Source organism: Chinchilla lanigera, unplaced genomic scaffold (genome assembly GCF_000276665.1).
Source record: "Chinchilla lanigera isolate Chin_1 unplaced genomic scaffold, ChiLan1.0 scaffold00009, whole genome shotgun sequence".
In the NCBI taxonomy this organism is placed as follows: domain Eukaryota; kingdom Metazoa; phylum Chordata; class Mammalia; order Rodentia; family Chinchillidae; genus Chinchilla; species Chinchilla lanigera.
In genome coordinates, this window is record NW_004955410.1 from 778653 (window position 1) to 786313 (window position 7661).

The 7661-nt window shown below is 42.0% G+C and overlaps 1 long non-coding RNA gene across 1 annotated transcript in view; it reads right to left on the reverse strand.

The window, feature by feature from the left end:
• Positions 1–253: 253 nt before the first annotated feature.
• LOC102028166 overlaps positions 254–7661 on the reverse strand; it is a 34878-nt gene continuing 27470 nt past the window's right edge. Inside the window, exons 3-4 of the long non-coding RNA XR_001232719.1 lie at positions 7204–7281; positions 254–1148 (exon numbers count right to left, since the gene is read on the reverse strand). This is a non-coding gene — a long non-coding RNA (uncharacterized LOC102028166). The remainder of the gene's footprint in view (positions 1149–7203; positions 7282–7661) is intronic.

A 7661-nucleotide genomic window follows, 5' to 3' on the forward strand; every position in this document is an offset into this window, starting at 1 on the left:
AGCTTTGAAGCTTTGGTTTTTCTTATCTCACCACGGACATCTCTCTGGGCTTTCCACGGAAATACTCAAATTCAATATGCACGGAAATATCTTTCTTTCGCCTATATCTGAGCACATGCTACTACCATCTGTTCGCTCAATCATGTCAGAAACCTGGAAACTCTTTTCATACTAACGTGAATCTTCACAGAATTGGAGGCTGGAACTCTAGTGGCTCTGTGTTTTCGATATCTTGTAATTCTATCTCCTGGTGAGCCCTAAAAGCAGGTGACTTGTCTCTCACCTGTCACATGGTTATTGCTGTAGATGCCTCGGAGGTTGATCTTTCTCCAGTCTGAGCAAACAGGAAGGATCTCAGAATTTTTTTTTAGCTCAAACAAAAATCTGACCACGGGTCTGTGATACTAAAATCCTCCCACAATATACATTATCTAGAGGATAGTCCAAAGTTCTTTTGCAGGTCAATAAAACAAAAGTTAAGCTCTTACATGTTCTTCTAGACCTGTGTCAGTTCCCTGTCACTGCCTGCATCCTCCTCCCCTCACAGAAACTCCACGTCTCCTGTGACGGCTTGGAGAAGAGGAGAACGATGCTGAGGACTTCCCAGTCCCACAAAAGTGCCCACCTCCTCTGGCTCTGCTGGGCTATTCATCCTTCAGAGTCCACTGCCTTGTTATCCTTGGGTGCACTGCAGAGGCCACCACAAGCATGGGGCCACACTTTCTGCCAAGATCCACAAGGCAACCTTCGAAGAGAATGGGTCTCCTATAATGACCAGCCCTCAGGGCTTCACCTCAGGCTGCCAGTCTCCCAACTTAAGCCTTAGACTTTGTGGATCAGGGAAAAAAAGTAAAAATAAAAATGTCCTCTTAGCTTTTGTGTCCTGAGACATAAAAGTCAGTTGACAAAATAAATGATTTTAGGAAAATATGTTGTGCGGTGATAGATAATCAGAAGATAGATAATCAGAACAATCCTCAATGTTCAGTTTCTCGTCTGCTTTGGTTTCTTGCAAGGCATCTCTGATCTCATCATGTTGAAGAAAAGTCAAGGTTTCTTATGGGTCAGGCATCTTGTTTATCAGAAAACATCTTTTCAACCTTCAAGAAACTATCCTGCATACAAATGGGAATGCACAAGTTTCTTCCCTAGAATAGAAAGCAAAATTTTTCTTTGTGTGGTGCTTAGCATTCTCCTAATACTTTATAACTTAAACATTGTAGATTTAACAATACTTAAGAACTGACATTAATTCTGTCAATATTATGTTACAAAGAAAAAAGATAACTGCTTAATACATGTGAATATATGTACAACCACATTAACAGAATAGGGGAAAGATATTAGGCAATCAGCCGGGGGCCTGGTGCCATAGTGGGGACTCAGTGTTGGGCTCTGCTGATGGTATGTTGGTCATTCAGCAGTGACTGTAGCCAGGTCAGGACTGCAGAGTCTAAGTCCATGCTGCTGAGCCCACACACAGCCTCCATTTCTGCCACCATGGCCACTCTGTTTATGGGCTCACTGGGCAATGGCGGGTGGCTGAAGAGAGTGACCGCTACCTACAGAACAAGTCATTCTGTCCATTTGATTGTTAGAGTCCTCTTCTGCTGAGGTCATTTAGGTGAGCGTTTACATGGGCCCCAAATATGTTTACATTTTTCACCCATGCAAATAGGGCTATCCACATACTTCTTTCCAAAGTATCTTTGTCACCAATTTTCCAGTCATATTCCTTCCAAGTTCCTGACCATCCAGCCAGACCATTGGCTACAGCCAATTATTTAATAGATAGTCACATTTTTCTCCCAGGAGAAACGTATGACCAGTGTGCTGCCCAACATTCTGTGCACTGTGAAGATTTTCTTTCACTGGAGTCATTCAGGAATGTCCTGGAAAAGGATTATAATGCTGTAGCTCTCCACTTGTGAGTAGTGCCTACATACTATATAGAACCATCTGTAAACCAGGCCCTAGCCTTCTCTTCCTCTGGCAGCTGATCATGTGGTGCACCCCATAAAACTATAGATACATGCAGGGAGACAGAAGGCAGTACAGTAGGGGTAAGAGCCATGGATAATTTCTTCATGTAATTTACTTGTGCCCTCTGGACCCGCTCTGGCTCAATCTCTTATGCCATTTCCATTTAGTGATGGACTATTGTTCATGTTCAACTTTTTGACTTGGTTGGTCAGAAATTCCCAGCTCATAATGGGCAGCTCAGGTCACACAGTAACCTGGTATCCCATGGTCAAGCATTCAATTTCCACTCAGGCCAGCAGCAGGAGCTGATTTTCAAAAAGAGAGTAGTTATCCAGATGCTGGCAGAGCCTTACTACAAAATCCTAATGGCCTCTGCTGCAATTCACCTATGGGGACTGCCAGAAACTCCAAGCAGCATCTCTTCCTGCTATTGACACCTGAAGTACAATTGGGTCTGCTGGATCAGGTGGCCCCAGTGGGAGAGGAGCCTGCACAGCAGCCTGGACCTGTTGCAGAGCCTTTTCTTGTTCTGGGCCCCACTCAAAGCCAGCAGCTTTCTGAATCACTTGGTATCAAATGGGCCAGAGTAAGCCACCTACGTGAGGAGTCCAAATAGGCCCACAAGACATTTGCTACCTTTTTGGTTGTCAGAGGAGGCAGATGTATGGACTTATACTTCACCTTAGAAGGGCTAGCTCTACATGGCCCACACCACAAGGCTCCTAGAAATTTTACTAAGGTAAAAGGACCTGTAATTTTAGTTAGGTTTATTCTCCATCCTCTGGGGTGCATGTGCTTTACCAGGTCCACAGTGGTTGCTACATCCTGCTCACTTGCTCTGATCAGCATAGTATCATCAATATATTGGACCAGTGTGACACCTTGACGGAGAGAAAAGTGATCAAGATCCCTGGGAGCTAAGTTGTAATAAAGGGTTAATATAACTCTGAGGCAGGACAGTGAAGGTGAATTGCTGTCCTTGCCAGTTGAAGGCAAATTGCTTCTGATGGGCCTTATGCACAGGTATGGAGAAGAAGGCATTCACCAAATCAGTAGCAGCATACCAACTACTAGGAAGATGTGTTAACCTGCTTAAGCAAGGAAACCACATCAGGTACAGCAGCTATAACTGGAGTCACCACGTGATTATGTTTAAAATAATTCATTCTAATTCTCTAAGACCTATGCATCTTATATATAGGCTAAACAGTAGAATTAAATAGAGATGTGGTGGGAAATACCACCCATGTGCCTTTCAAGTCCTTGATGGTGGCACTAATCTCTACAATTCCTCCAAGGATGCGGTGTTGTTTTTATTTATATTTTCTCAAGTAGAGGCAACTCTGATGGCTTCCATTTGTTCTTTCCAACCATAATATCCCTTGTACTACAGGTCAGGGAACAGACGTGAGAATTCTTCCAAGTACAGAGTATATCTATCCCAATTATGCAACCTCAAACAGTGGAAATACACACAGGATAGATGTAGAAACCTACTGGACCCACTATGAGTAGGACCTTTGCTAAAACTCCATGAATCACCTTACTTCATTGGCCCCTACTCTTACTGGAGGGCCACAGTGATGTTTTGGATCTCCTGGTGTCAGCATTAGTTCAGAACTAATGTCATATAGTCCCTGAAATATCTAATCATTTCACTTTTCCCAGTGTGCAGTTACCCTGATGAAAGATCTTAGATCCCTTTGGGAAAGGTTAGGAGAAAGATTGTATAAATTTTTGGTAGTGCAACAAGGTCCTTTATTAAAGGGGACCTGGCCTCCCCTTCATTCAAAGGGTTTTGGGTCTATAAACTGGCTCAAATCTGGGAACTGGCTGAGGGGCTGTGATCTTCTGTTGCAACTCTTTGAGGTAGATTTCTGTTCATTTGTTCTAAAGTTTTTCTGATTCTATAAATGCAATAAAATTTAGTAACTGTTGGTCTGTTTCCCTTTTGGGAACACCGTAACTACTAGGCATTGCCATAGCCCTGCGTGTGTCAGATCACTCTGATCACTGTTCTGCTGCTGCTGCCCATTATGTTAGGCCCACTCACCTTGGCCACACCGGTCGAGTGCTGCATCCTGACCCCTGCTACTGTAGGTCTAGTTAAACCATTGCTGTTAAGTTTCCCAATTGAGTGACCGCTGTCCCATATACAGAGAACAGCAGGCTCTTCGGGGATGCTGGGGCTCCTCTTGCAAGCTTTTGGGAAAGGGTACATTTTCTAGATCTTCCCAGTGTGGAAGAGGAGGTTCTACCTGGAAAGTCCACTCCACCATTCCCATGTCCCCAATCCCTTGAATCTCTTCCTCAGCAGTAAACCCGGAGATAGCGGCATCCTTAGCTAATTCACAGTGGGCTGTCTTTTCATCCATAAATCATCAACGAGCTGGATAAACTATCAACACCTTTTTTTTCTAAACTCCAGGAGTTTCAACACTAAACTCAGGATTTCTGTTTATGGGCTCCATATCAACAGGCAGCCTGATCCAGGAGTCTGTTTTCACCACCAGTGTCCCACACCTTTAAAATCAGTTCCTGTAATTGTTCATCAGGCCCCTGTTATGAGTTAGACAACTGAAGAGTTTATTTAGGAGAATAGTGCACCTCTCCATGGGTCACACTGTGTACCTCACCCTTAGGAGCCTTCTGAGACTGGTGCTTGGTTGTAGCCAAGAGGCAAAAGTGGGTGGCGAGTGTGGGTCCTGAGGTGTGCTGTGTCACGAGGTCATGCTTAGTAAACACAGAGGCCAACACCACACGGGGGTGGGGGTGAGGACGTCGCCAGCACTGTTGGAGAAATCTCTTTTGGCAAAATGATCTCATCAGGATTTAGGACCTCAACATCTCCAGCCCCTTCAGGATGCTCCCAAATGTCTCTATCCCAATTTATGCAATCCCAATCTTTTCTGATTTATTCCCTTTCACTTTCCTTTCCTTTCTGGGCTGAGCCTTAAACTCACGCTGTGATTCAGTCACCTGAATTATGAAGGCCTGTCTCTGGGCTTCTGCAACCTCAGCCCTGCAGTGAAAGGAGAGAAATTAGCTTTCAGAACAAACTTAGAAACCTTTATATTCCATATGGGTGTCTGGAGCCTGGAATTTGAGCCTGTGAGTGCCTTATTTTCCTTTGTTAACTCGCCTTCATACCTAGAGGACGTTAGATTATTCATGGAAGTCTGGAGTTTAGGATTTTCCTTCACTAGTTTATCCAGAGATGCTAAGAGCAACTGGCCAGCATCATATTTCCCACACTTCCAAAAATGTTCAAAAGTATGGTATATTGTCACTAAATGTTTTTGGCTTTCACAACTGGTAAATTAGGATATTCAAATGGACCTGTGCTGCATGTTACTTTTCTGATAGTAGTTCACACACTATCAGAAAAGACCATGGCAATCTCACATCTCATCAAATCAGAGAGCCAAGTCCAGGAACCACAAAGTGGGTTAGAGAAATTGACTCTTACACTCTGTTTCTTTAGAACCACTTCAGTAACGTAGTCCATATCAATTGGGGTTCATCAGGAAGCCAGTGTGTTATAATATGATATAAATGATTATCTGAAGGGTTTACAGACACAAACATCCACTTATGGAATCAGGGATGGGAAGAGCACAAAATGGTGGCCTGCTCACTGAAGAGCCTGAGGATCAGCGGGAGGCTGAAGACCCCGGGACTGGAAAGCAAAGGGCTGTCTGGGAAGGTCGCAGAGTCTTCACTGGAAGGCTGACAGATGGAGGTCAGGATACAGAGTTACAGTTAGAGACCAGAGCTTCTTAAAAGAAACAAAAAGGCGAACCTCCTTCTTCTTCCCCTGTGTGTGTGGCCTACCTGGCAGCCTACTTGTGCAGGCCCAAGCCAGAGGTTGGTGCCGTTCTTTTCTGGCAGGTCTTCCCCTCCGTGTGTGGGCTACCTGTCAGCCACCCACAGACACACCCCGAACTGTTCCACCACAACAGGCATTTCCTGATACAGTCAGGTTGTTATCCCACAATCACTTCTGTAAGCAGACCGAATTTATCTTTCTCAGTGTATTTGATTTATTTTATTCAGCATATCACTTTTTAAAAGATTTTTTTTTCATTTATTTTGAGATAGGATCTTCCCACATTGAACAGGCTGGCTTGGAATCTGTAATCTTCCTGTCTCAGCCTCCCAAGCACTGGGATTACAGGCAAGAAGCACCATTTCTGGCTCATAATATCTTCTTGAATTTCAGATTCTGGACCAAGAAATACTTTCTCTAACATAACATCTTTCAGAAATTTTTAAAGTGAAAGTTTTTAATAGCAAAATCTCAGTTGTTTTTAATATAATTTACTACTAATTTTTGAAAGATATTTGCTGATATGTTTTCAACTTTCTTTGTTATTTTATTGAAGCTGTATTTACATTGTAATCCCAGCACTCAGGAGGCTGAGGCAGGAGAATTATTGTGAGTTCCAGACCAGCCTGGCTACAAAGTGAACTCCAATTCAGCCTGAACTGCATAGTGAGACCCTGTCTTAAAAAGAGAGAGAGAAAAAAGCTATATATAATTTCACAGAACTGTTGTTTTTTAGGGGCTGGGGATTTAGCTCAGTGGCACAGAGCCTGCCTGGCAAGCGCAAGGTCATGAGTTTGATTCCTGATACCAGAAAAAAAACAAACAACAAACAACAACAACAACAAAAAAGAAACTGTTGTTTCTGTACTTGAGAAATTGGAGTCCAAATTTTGTATAATAATTTATATAATCATTTGTCCATGTGTATTTTAAAGTACCCCTCATTTTTAAATTACAGGCTGCTTTTGCCTTACTTGGGATTCCCTGGAATCCCTGAGGAGTGGATTAACAACTTTCATAAATACTGGAAAATTTAATTCAGTAACTTTGAACAGGAACGGTGCCTTCACTACATGTTCCCTTTCTACCTTCTACTACTCCCCTTGAATTCATATGCAACCTCACTTTACTCGTGGGTTTCCTAAATATATCTGTATATTTTCTATTATTTTTGTCATTTTAAGATGTGTTCCATGTAGATTTTTTTTTAAAGCTCTATCTTCCAGATAACTAATTCTTTAGCTTTTGTCATCAACTCACCCATTAGGAATTTTATTTCTGTTGTGATACTACAAATCTCATTGTATTTATATTTCTAACAACTATATTTTGTGTTTTCCAAAACCATTTTTCATCTTAATAACATCCTATTTCATTGGTATTGTACTCACATTTATGTCTCTAACCTCGGCCAGGGGGATGGGTCCCTTTTCAGTCATTGCTCTCGTTCTTTACTCCTCCTTGCATTCCTGATTTCGAATAAGAAGCAGAGTTTTCCATTAGATTCTTTACCTTAAATGTTCTTTCAGTATTTTAATGACATACCCCAGAGTCTCTATTCCTTTTTTCCTACCTTGTTCAGATATAAAAAATCAATGATACACTTTTTTTAATTTTAAAAATAAAAGGAGAAAAACATTAACAGACAGACAACCTTTTACAAAATAACAAAAGAACAGTACAGACAATACAGAGTTACAAACAAAGTGGTAGGAAATTAACAATGCTTGTTGTATTACATATTGATATCTTTAAAGTTGTTTCTCATGAAAACAGATAGAGACATGCAATATTGATCAATCAAGGACTCATTGATAGTTTCTTTCAGCAAAGAAATAGAAGACAGTAG